A 12,203-nucleotide genomic window follows, 5' to 3' on the forward strand; every position below is an offset into this window, starting at 1 on the left:
CAAAATAAAAACATGAGTCAGCAAACAGAGATTTCCTTCCCTCCTCTCCAAACACAAACATCTCACACTGAGAGAAAAGAAAACACATTTGCTTAAGACAGAAGCCCCCAGAAGCCTTAAAAATAGCAAGATCTTTGTTCTAGTCACGTCACTTTTAGAATTTTACTCTAAGGAAACGAGCTGAACTATAAAAGTAATGACAGTTTTATGCAGACTTTCAACGCTATTCATGACAGTACAAAGCAGAAGTATCTAATAATTGGAATGGAGGCAAGCCATAGTACAAGGCATGAAATAGGACAATCTGCAAGTCTTACAGAAAACTATTACTAAAAATGACTTTTTACATCAGAGTATTTATCTGTCTGGAATGGCAAAATACATTTGCACTTACAGAATCATGCAGTTACTTGGAAAAATGTTAAGCAGAACATAAAGCAATATAGATCACATCAACAACGAGGTAAAGATGTCAAATTCTTAAAAGTAACCAAATTTGGAATGCTGGTGAATAACTCTGACTTTTCTAAATGTTTTAAAATGTTCTTTCTGATTTTGGGGGTCAAACCCAAAGGTGCTCTGAAGACAATGTATAGCCAGAAGCAGAATCCAGGCCTCCTATACGCAACATGCAACAGATACCACCCATACATACACACACATACACATACACACACACACATACACACACACACACACATACACACACACACACACACACACACACACACACACACACACCTCTGCCCACTGAGCTACTTCTCTGGTCTCTCAAATATTCTTTGCTGAAAAATAAGCTTTAGGATGTTTAAAAAGTCTCTCAGACTACAGAAAAAACAGTAGCTAACTTCCTTGCCCTGCATGCAGGTGATCGGACTCAATTCCCAACACCCTCTATGGTTCCTTGAGTACTTCCAGGAGTGACCCCTGAGCACAGAAACAGGAGAAATATACCCTGAAAACTGTGGGGTGTGATCCCACCTATCTCCCAAATACAGTTTCTTATATCTATGTAAATTTTGCTAATTACAAAAGCACCAAAATAAATTCAGGAGTTCAAATCACATAAAAACTCTAATTATAAGCCCGGCCAGACTGACAGTGTGATCAGATTTTAAAAGTCATAAAACCAGGTTCTAAACTTCAGAAACTTTCCCAATGAATGGGTCTCACTCTGGAAAAGGAGTTCTGTTAGCACATCCAGAACCCAGTAAGAAAAAAAATACTCCTTTTGCTGGCAATATAATTGTACAACTTATACGATATTCATTGCTGTGAAAGAGAAAAAGCAAGACCAACCCCCCCAAAAAATCCCTTTAACTGCTGGGTAACTAGCTTTAGAGTTAAAAAAAAAAAAAAAAAAAAAAAAAGAACAAAGAAAAGAAAAGAAAAAATATCTAATGATTCTATTGCTCAACAGCAAACATTTTCTTCATCTGGGCCTCTTGGTAAGAAAATGTACAGTTTCTCTGTGTGAATGTCAGCAGAACTCCTGCTCTGCCCCTTAGCACCCCCAGATTCCCACAGAAATGCTGGCAAAGAAATGAGTAGGTACCTTCAGACGCAATAAATGGAATTGGGGGGAGCCCAGGCCAAGAATTACAAGAATTACAAATTAAATGTCTTCACTGGAGGGCAGGCAGCAGGTTGGAATCAGAGCTCAGACCTACACTGGTTCTGTTTCCAGGAACTGAGTGAATTCAACAAGAATAAATAATGATTGGGGTATTTCACAAACAGAAAATATCACTCTAAAACAGTGACAAGGCAAAGACATAGCCAAGACTATTGGTGACCTGTTAAAACGTGGCTGAAGAGAAAAGGTCCATTGTCTGTGGCCCAAGTGAGTCACTTGGTCACTTGGTTTTTAACTTCTTGTTTTCTGGTCCATTGAAGGTTTCACTCTAGTGATAAAACAAACTGGACATGAGAAGCCAAGAGTCAAAGAACTCAGAGCCTGGATTATTAATTAACTTCACTTTTAAAACTGTCCCGTGGTGCTGGAGAGATAGTACAGTGGGTTGGGCACTGGCCTTGCACGCGCCTGGTTCATCAGGTTCGATCTCTGACACCCCTAATGGTCCCCTGTGCCTGCCCAAAGTGAGGCCTAAGCATAGCCATGTGTGGGATCCCACAAAGAAAAAAAAAACTCCCCCAAAAAGAGACTGTTTAACAGTTAGATAATATATTTAAGGAAAAATAAAAACTTGATGGAAATAGATAAAAGAATGTTTATCTATGAGGGTGAAATAAAGATACAAGAATTGGTCTCACACATGGCTAACCCCAGTTAGATCCCCAGCATCTCTGAGCCCTGCCTGGAGGGAGCCCTGAGAGCAAAGCCAGCAATAAGCCTTGAGCATTGCTAGGTGTGGCTCCAAAACAAACAACCCAAGTTTGACCCACTTTGGAAGAGTACTTTCAAACTCTGTATTGGTTACCTGATAGACCCTAACAAGCTCTCATCCACAACAGAACAGAGAGTGACACTTGGCTTCCAAAGACCTCCAGTGAGGCAACCAGAAACAGAAGAGACCAGTATGATTTCCCAGTTTAAGAAGCACTTCTCCATCGCCCATGGGTCTGTAGAACCCCTCTCCCTGCCGAGACATGCTGTGTGTAACGTCTGGGGCCTCCATCAGTGAGCACTGGAGAGATGCCTCATCTATGCCGACATTCAATTTTAGACAGAATTCAAGACTTAATGAGAATATTTGCCTGCACTAAATTAAAACAACCCAAAGGGTCAAAAAGGGAACATGCCTGGAGATCTTTAATGTAACTTTCATTACTCCAGAATCAATCATTCAAAAAAACAGAATACCATCACCTGCTTGATTTCATTCAGGCACCGAGTAAACGATGTTCTTCAAGCAAAGGCAGAATTGTTGAAGCCAATGGGGATGGTAGAAGGATGAAACAAAGACACCTAAAATTCCTGACACTTATTAGAATTTAGAGAATAACAGGAGACTAGGCACCACATAAGAAGGTCACAAATAACTTTTCAAGATGAAAGCTGCAAAGGAAACAGTGCCAGAGATTTCCTGCCAGTGAAATACTGAATACTGAAACTGATATTGAAATATTGAAAAGCACAAAGAATAGATCACTCTGCCATGAAGCCAAGAGCCACAGTGGGTGAGCTTAACAGTTGAGAGGCGGAGAAATCACAAATTTCTCATCATCAATGCAATCAGTTAATTTAAGCTTCATCAGTAAACTCAAATACAATTTATGCACCAGAGGTCCCTACATATGCCTGGTTTAGCAAGTCATTCAATTAGTTCAATGTAGAGTCCATAGACTATTGATGAAAAAAGAATTCTCAGAGGACCTGATTTCTTTACTGTATTGTAGAGAAAAGTGCAGTGTCCAAGGACTTATGGGCAGTTAAGTAAGGAGTTGCCAGACAACCAGAGTGGGGCAACTCCAAACAGTTCCTCGTCCAAGAGTCAAAAATCATTTACTAAGCAAGAGATGGTACAGTGACTAAGCCACATGGCCAGCAAGCACCTGACCAGATTCGATACCTAGTACCACCACATGGTTCCTGGGAATCCCTGGAGGGACTGCAGGGATGGTTTGCATATCCCCAAAATAGCAAGGCCCAAAGAGCACTGCATACTTAGGCCCTTGCTTTGAACTGCTGGTTAGCTAAGAATCAACAGAGCCTCACTTGGACTCACTCCTGCCTCCACCCAGAAAAGATCATTTAATGCACGGCTTAAGGAAAGTGAGACAACTTCACTGTTTAGGCAGAGAACAAAGTGAAAGTGTACACGTCAGTATAGGAAGAGGGAAACAGAAATGGGTCTTCTCTAGTTATTTCCTTCTCAGAAAATACCCAAATGCTCCAGGGGCTAGTTTCAACAAATGAATTATTGAAATGCTTCTTTTCTTCTCCCAGACACATCACTTAGTTTTGAGATCTGTGTCTCGTAGGAGAAAAGCAGGTAAATTCTTTTGCTTTTCTTTCTCCTGGTTTCCAGCTGCTCAGAACCATTGACGCCTCTCAATTTCAAGGGAGCAAAACTGACCATGAACCCAAAAAAAATCAAGGTGGAAAGACAAGCCCAGAAAGAGGGAAGAGGAAGAAAATGTTACTTCTCAGATTTGTCTCTTAGCTTCAAATGACAAAATTTCATGGTTCTCAGAAGCTGGGCTAAAAAGGGACTTTGCTCTCTGGAATCCCTGGAAGAAAACAAGTTGAAACAAAAGTCCTGGACAAGAAAGCATCTAAGAATGAGGGGAAGTCAGAGCAGCCTTCTGCAGCTCTCAAAGGTGAGACTCTCCGGAAATCAAAATATCAAGGTCTCACAGCTTCACTGCTTTTCCCGCCTACCACTTAGCACTTGTAAATTCATTGCAAGCTGTGCTGTGTCAGCCCAGGGATTTCAAAGGGAAAAGTCCCTCTTGCTGAAAATGCAGCCAGGAAAGGAGGGATGTCAGTGAGGATGGATGAGTTCCTGATGTCAGTTTTGAGATTTGGGTGCAGCCAGTTTGCTAGTGATCAATCCACAGTATGATGGAAACATCTTCAAGGCAAAAATCCCTTTCTGGTTCAGACACCGCACCACCCCCACAAGGTTGGGGCTTAAAGAGCCTTGGGCCCCCTTTTCTCACTGATTCCCTAGAGCAAAAAGCAAGTTTTGTGATTCTTACACAATTCCTTATTTAGGCACTTAAGTTTTCTTATAGCCCTCAACAAAAAACAAACTTGGCTGATTTCTCTATCTGTCACTTCCTCTAAGAGATCTTGTTCCTGAATTCCATGAAATTCCCCTTCCCTAATTCATGCCGGGAATGGCCAATTATCACCCGGATGGACAGGGCAGCAGCTTTTTTAAGGATCTACAGCTCCGAATTCACAGGCCCTGGTAACTTCTATGGGTGTCCACTCAACTGAGAAGCTCTCAAGGCATTTGTCTTGCCAGAGTCCACTTCACTAACATGGGAAACGTCGGAAGCATTTTTAACATTTCATCTGACTGCCTGAAAGAGGAAAAAAAGTCTACGGTGTTGCCTCTTAGAAAAAAAACTATTCTCTTTGAGTCAGTTATGAAAGAAAGAGCAATTTTACAGATGACAAAGACGCTAAACGCAGTAAATTTCCATAAGTGGCCAGTTAGGAATGAGTCAGGGCTGACAAAGGAATGAAATTATTTTAATTGAGCTATTACCTTCCATTGGCTGTTTTTACAAACATTATCTTATTGACTCCCTGGTCGTAATCCTTCAAGGTCTGTATCATTATCTCAACTTGACTAATCAACTTGAGCCTAGAGGTTCAGCAACTTTCTCAGCAGAGCAGATAGAGCCAGCCAAGAGTTTGCATTTGAAACCTGAATGGAATTGAAACCTGTTTATTAAGCAGGTTAAAAAAAAAAAAAAAAAGGCAGGTGACTCCAAAGCCAAATTCATAGATAAAAATGGAATTGATTAAACAAGGGAAACATTATCCCCTTTTGTTAAAAAAAAAAAAAAAAAGATAACCTGTTGCATTTCTTTTTGGTTTCTGTTTTTCCTGGAACATGTTTTTCTCGCTTCACCAAGCTCCCAGGTGCTGTTTATGACAGACAATAAACACGCACATCTGCAGAGGTGAGCTTTCTCGGCAAGGCAGGACAGCCTGAGCCCTCTCCCTATATTTAGATCCTTTGGCTCAGCTCCTAATTGAATAATTTAATCAGGACCCTCTTGAAGGGAAACACATCCATATTCATCCCAGGCATCAAAGGAAACGTCTTTACAAGTTATATCCTCTTACAAAGCAACATCTGGTCAGCCGGCAGTCTCCCAATTGTTGGACCCCTCCTCTGGGAAGCGCATGGAATTTTATTTCTTTTTATCACTTGAAAAAATCACTTCCCTCCTAATTCAGTGAAACTGGGTGGCGGTCACTTCCTGCACAGGTGAGAGAAATAAAACTTGTCGCTGTGTGATTGTCAAGAGTCTGAAAGTGAACTGTAGCGTGGGGGCCTTTTGCAAAAGCGGAAACCAAAGGCAGGCCTGGGGTTGAAGGAAAAAAAATAAAACAGGGCCCATGTCCAGGTTTGCAGATCAGCCCCCTCTAAGTTTGGGGGGTCACGGAAAGGATGTTTCTAGATGACAAAACAAGCGTCCTTCCCTTGGCCAGGAAAGAGGCAGGTTTGCAGGGCGGCTCTCTGCCAAGCAGTTCTTTGCACAAACACATCTCAGAGTGCTTTTCCACAAGAAGGGGCGCCACCCACCCTGCTGGACTGTTGGGGGGGGCATAATACAAGGGGGCCCTACGTATTTGAGAAATGGGACTTGGTTCCTGGACACAGCAGTCTCACAGATAAGAGGCCTGTCCTCACATGAACACACGGAAAACATGCTCAGTGGCATGTTTGCGTCTTTTGGGGGGAAGTTCTGACTTGGTGCAAACACCAGGACAAGGCAGGGACAGGGCAGGGCACTAAAAGGACAAAGGCCAGATTATTCAGAAAATCCAGGACTCAAGAGGAGGCACCAGCAGGAAGGTGGGAACTGCAGAATGTGGACCCCTGGGGAGGCACATGGGAGAGGGACAGAAGAGCCAGCACAAGAGGAGAGGGGAGGAGGTGGGAATACCTTTAGAGCTACACACCTCCCACTCATCACCATGTCCCCATGGGCTGAGATGGGAACTAGGGAAGCAAAGAAGCAGGAGGTAAGTTAAGGATGAGCAGGCTGGCTATGGCTGCAGTCATGGCCAAAGTAGTCAAATAGCAGGAAACCAAATCTCAGGACCCCAGAGATGGTCAGATATTCCAGAGGTGGCATCTCCCAAAGAGATGGCACCAATCTAGCTCACTACAGAAGCCACAAAGAATCACAGGGGCCGCATAGCACAGTGAGGGGGGTACTTGCTGCACACATGGCCAACCTGGCATATCTGGCATCCCATGTGGTCCCGAGTGCCACCAGAAGTAATTCCTGAGCACAGTGCCAGGAATAAGGCCTTGAACACTGCTAGATGAACCCCCACCCCCCCCAAAAAAAAGAATAATAAAAGAGAAAGAAAAAATAATAACTATAAAATTGAATTTTTAATTGTTAAATTGTTCTAAGTACAAAAATTCTGCATACTGGGAGTTGGGAGGGAGCTGGCAGAGTGGGGTTAAAGGTCAGAGGAGAGGTTGTCCAGGAAGTAAGGCAGATTAAGGGTGAGAACAGAGCAGTAGTGGAAGTAGACAGGCTGAAGATGGGAGAGTGGCTGTAAAGGCGTGAGAACAAGAAGGGAAAGCGTGTACAGGGATAGCACTGGAGAGAACCCCTCCTACTCCAGGCCACATGGCATGATGGTTACTAGAGATGATGGCCACGAGCATCAGGGTCTTCCTGTTTTATTTTTTTTTATTATTTTTTAAATAATACCCTGATTTAAGCACCATGTTTTGTAGAGGGGATTTCGACCTGTTTTAAAATAGCGTTTCTCACTGGCACCCTACGACCCTACTGTGGGTCTCCAAGATAATTCTCAAGAGGTCACAGGTGAAAAGTCATGTCAAGGTGGGGAGCATGGCACAAAACTAGGGGTCCATCCAGTAAGGCTGGGGGCCACAAAAAGGAAACCAGGTTGAAACAGGCAGAGAAACACTGGTCTAAAGGACTACAGAGTCAAACAAGAACATGGTCAAATAAATGACCACATGGCTGACAAGGCTGGGACTAGAAAAAGATTATCATGGACAATCTGAAAATTGCATGATTAACCAGTAGAGTTTTCTAACCAACCACTTTTTTAAAAAGTAGATTTTAACATAGCTAAGGAATTGTTCCCACTTTAAATGCTCCCAAAATCCAAACTGTACTCGTGTTTATTTAAAGGTCTGGGAAGAAATAAACAAATGTTCATCTTTAGGATTGCGCTGGGAGGAGAGGAAGCCAGTTTTACTTACAACCGATCCCTGCTTTCCATTTTATTTTACTTTTTTGCTTGTTTTATTTTGGAGCCACGCCCGGTGGTGCCTAGGGGTTACTTCTGGCTCGATATTCAGGAATAAATCACTCCTGTTCATGCTTGGTGGACCAGATGAGATTGCTGGGGATCAAACCCAGGTTGGTCATGTGCAAGGCAAACACCTTAGCTGCTGTACTATCTATCCAGCCCGTTTTCCATTAAAAACCCCAAAAATCTAAATAAATAATAAATGTAAGAGACTCTTTGACCAGACTCCAGAAGTCTTTTTTTTTTTTTTTTTTTTTTACCAATGGAAAAAGTAATTGTAAAGGAAAGCATGTCTGCACAGACTGAATTCCAAGGAGCTGAGTAGAAGCAGATCAACCATAGGCAATTTGACATGAGCAGGAACCTTCTTTTGTAAAACTGATTCAGGCACAAGCTAAACATTCAATTTTACAAAACAGCATTTGATAGCAAAAATTGAGTTTCCTTCCCCTTCTAAACCTCTTTCCATAAACAATCTGAATCTCCTTCCATTTTTATCATTGCTTGAATTTCTTACCCATCCCCCTAAATATTTCATATTACTCATATCGCTTTAAGAGCAATTTGCTCCTATTCTCTTTCTCCATAAAAATCAGGGAGAGGGGCCCAGAGTGGTAGCGAAAGCGGTAAGATGCTACCTTGTCTGCGCTAGCCTAGGACGAATCAAAGTTTGATCCAACGGCATCCCAGATGGTCCCCCAAGCCAGGAGCAAAGCGATTTCTGTGTGCATAGCCAGGAGTAACCCTTGAGCATCACTGGGTATGGCCAAAAAACAAAACAAAACAAAACAAAAACAGAGAAGTTTACATTACTAAAAAAGTAAACACTGAGGGACTGGATTCCACATACTCCTCCTCGGCACTGTCAATAGCTACCTGTTTCAATCTGCCAGAAAAAGGAACAGTCTTAACCAACACATACAGAGGCACCTCAGAGGCCCAACAGAACTGAGAGCAGCCAGACCTGAGCCAATGGTTCATTCCGCTTAGTCCTAGTTCATTTAAATTCCCCCAGTCTGAATGCATGAACCAAGAGCTATTATGTGGGCAGGGCACTGGCCTTGCATGCAGCAGGTCTGAGCTCAATCCCCAGCAGTATCGGTGGTCCCTACAGCAATTCTAGGAGTGACCCCTGAGCACAGAGCCTAAAGGAAGCCCTGAGTACAGCCAAGTGTTGTCCCCAAACTAAGCAAGAGTTGTCCCAAGTGTTGTCCCCAAACTAAGCAAGACCAAAACCAACCAACCAACAAGCGATCAAATGCCGAGAAGACACCAGACTCCTGTTCTCTTTTGTACACTGTTTTAAATCAGTTTTCAATCTACTAACTCACTAATATGCCGAGAACAGGGGTCAATTCTCGATGTGTTTACTTAGGGCCATCCAGAGTTCACAGCAGAAAGTAAATAGGCCTGAATCCATTCCTAGCACCAACCAGTTGACCAGGGAGGCTAGAGACAGGAGAAGCACCTTGTCTTACTGCACAGCTACTGAGCTACTGAGTACCAGCTGGAAGGTTCATTCGAGAGACCTTGTGCTCAACAATCTGCCACTTTTCTAGTTGTATGTGGGCTCATATTCATTCAGGCAGGCACACTGATTTTTGCTTGTTTTGTTTTACACATACTGCTACTGCACACTTAGCAGACAACAGTACAATGTAAACATGCTCTATACACAAGGGGAAACCAAAATATGCATGTGATTCATTTTATGGCCACATCGCTTTATTGATGTCCAGAGGAGCGCGCAAAATCTCCAAAGTGTGGGGCCGGAGAGATAGCATGGAGGTAAGGCATTTGCCTTTCATGCAGAAGGTCATCGGTTCGAATCCCGGCGTCCCATATGGTCCCCTGTGCCTGCCAGGAGCAATTTCTGAGCATGGAGCCAGGAATAACCCCTGAGCACTGCCGGGTGGACCCAAAAACCACAAAAAAAAAAAAAAAAAAAAAAATCTCCAAAGTGTGCCTCGCTAGGAGGCTGGGCTGAGCCCCATGACAGGTTCAGGCTGGGCATTTAAAGGAGGGCAAGTGGCCAGCAATCTGTGTCCCTCTATTTCAGGGGTCTCAAACTCAATTTACCTGGGGGCCGCAGGAAGCAAAGTCGGGGTGATCTTTGATTGCAAAGTCAGTAGTAGGCCTTGAACATTGGGGGGTGTGACCCAAACAACTAAAATAAAACAAAACAAAAAAAGATTCCTCTAGGACAGGACCACAAAATGTTGTACGGAGGGCTGCAAATGGCCCGCGGGCCGCAAGTTTGAGACCCCTGCATCTATTTGCACCAATGTGTCACCAGGTCTCGGGTGAGCTGCAAGGAAAATCCAAGAGTCCAACTGCCATAGGGTGGACAATGGACAGTCCACTATGGCAATCCCCAAATAGGCCACTGCTTTTTTGTTTTGATTTTTTTTGTTTTGGGGCCACACCCAGTGATGCTCAGGGGTTACTCCTGGCTACGAGTTCAGAAATCACTCCTGGCTTGGGGGACCATATGGGACAAGGAGGGATCAAACTGCGGTCAGTCCTAAGCTAGCAGGCGCCTTACTGCTATGTGTTTTTTTAGCTGTATTAATGCTTGACCAAAAGATGCTTGAGGTCATCATGGCATTTTCTTTGCACCTTAACGAGAGCTATTAAAAAGCCCCAAAACACAGTAAATTCTAAAGAAATACCTACTCAATAGGGCAGGAGTGATAGCACAGTGTTTGCCTTGCAAACACCCAACCCGGGTTTGGTTCTTGGCATCCCATATAGTCCCCTGAGTCTACCAGGAGTGATTTCTGAGCACAAAGCGAGGAATAACCCGAGTGCCACCAGGTATGGCCCCAAATAAAAAAATAATAAAAAAAGGAAAAATATCCACTCAAGGTTCAAAATATTGCTGTGAAAAATATGTTAGGGGGTAGATTAATAACAAACATATGTGTATGGGGCCAGAGAGATAGCACAGCGGTGTTTGCCTTGCAAGCAGCCAATCCAGGACCTAAGGTGGTTGGTTTGAATCCCGGCATCCCATGTGGTCTCCCGTGCCTGCCAGGAGCTATTTCTGAGCAGATAGCCAGGAGTAAACCCTGAGCACTGCCAGGTATGGTCCAAACATCCCCCCCCCCAAAAAAAAGGATACATACATACATACATATATATACATATATATATATATACACACACACACATACATCTATATATATATATATATATATATATATATATATATATATATATATATATATGAATCTATAATGAAATTCCTACATGGGCCATATCACTCACTCTCTTCTCTCCAAATTCAGACCAAAGGTGAGAAAACAGCCTTGAGAAACATGCAGGACATTCAGGTGGGGAAACTGTATAGAGAACATGCCCATCACCAACCATCACCAGGATCTGCCGCCACCTCAAGAGGGGATCAGGCAGAAGCCCCAGATCTACACTCTGGCTTCTGTCCTCCATGCATACTGGAAAGAGGAGAAAGAGGTAAGAGTCATGGTAAACCAGCCTACCCACACCAATCCTGCACAGCAGACCATGGAACTTCTTGAGAAGAAAGAAGCAGCAGACTTCCTGCGAGGGTCCAGGAGCACCCAAAGAAGATTCCCACATATAGTCCCTCCACTGTAACTATGGCGTCAAGCTGGGGTGTCTTCCCCACAATAGGTTTGGGCATGTGCAAAAATCATCCACCTATCAGCTCAGGCACCGTAATAAAAACCGATTACAGGGACAGCCTAGGAGGGGCCTGGTACCTCCCAGGGACCCTCCAGAAACTCAGTGGTACAGCACTCAGCCCCTTGCTGCAGTAAGGTGCCGAAACCTAAGCGAACATAGTTTGCATGTTTCCCATACATAGCTCTGCTCCCGGGTGGGAATGCACCAGACAGAGACAGACAGACAGACAGACAGACAGGATCTGCCCACTGTCCTGGCCAGTGCAGCAGTGTGTACAAGGCGCTTTCCTGGAAGATGCATCAGCACACAGCCCATGTGCGCAGGGCAAGACCAAACTCGCCTCAGTTCAAGGCAAAGAGGTGCGGATGGACGCAGCAAGGTGCAACCCCCGAGCCCATCTGCACGTTCATTTCCCTCCCAGCCAAGAGAGAGAAAAAAAGAAAATGATAGATAGACAGACAGACAGATAGACATATATATATTTCTGACCAATTCAGCTCCTTCTCAAGCTTAAACCCAGGAAAGCAAAGTCCCAAACACACCCACAAGCACACTGGGGTTGGTAGGCAGGGAGCAAAGT

General features: G+C 43.8%; 1 protein-coding gene across 1 annotated transcript in view; it reads right to left on the reverse strand.

Annotated features, from left to right (window-relative positions):
• SMAD1 (SMAD family member 1) overlaps window positions 1-12,203 on the reverse strand; it is a 61,721-nt gene that overhangs the window by 33,950 nt on the left and 15,568 nt on the right. The window lies entirely within an intron of this gene.

This window comes from Suncus etruscus, chromosome 3 (genome assembly GCF_024139225.1).
Source record: "Suncus etruscus isolate mSunEtr1 chromosome 3, mSunEtr1.pri.cur, whole genome shotgun sequence".
In the NCBI taxonomy this organism is placed as follows: Eukaryota; Metazoa; Chordata; class Mammalia; order Eulipotyphla; family Soricidae; genus Suncus; species Suncus etruscus.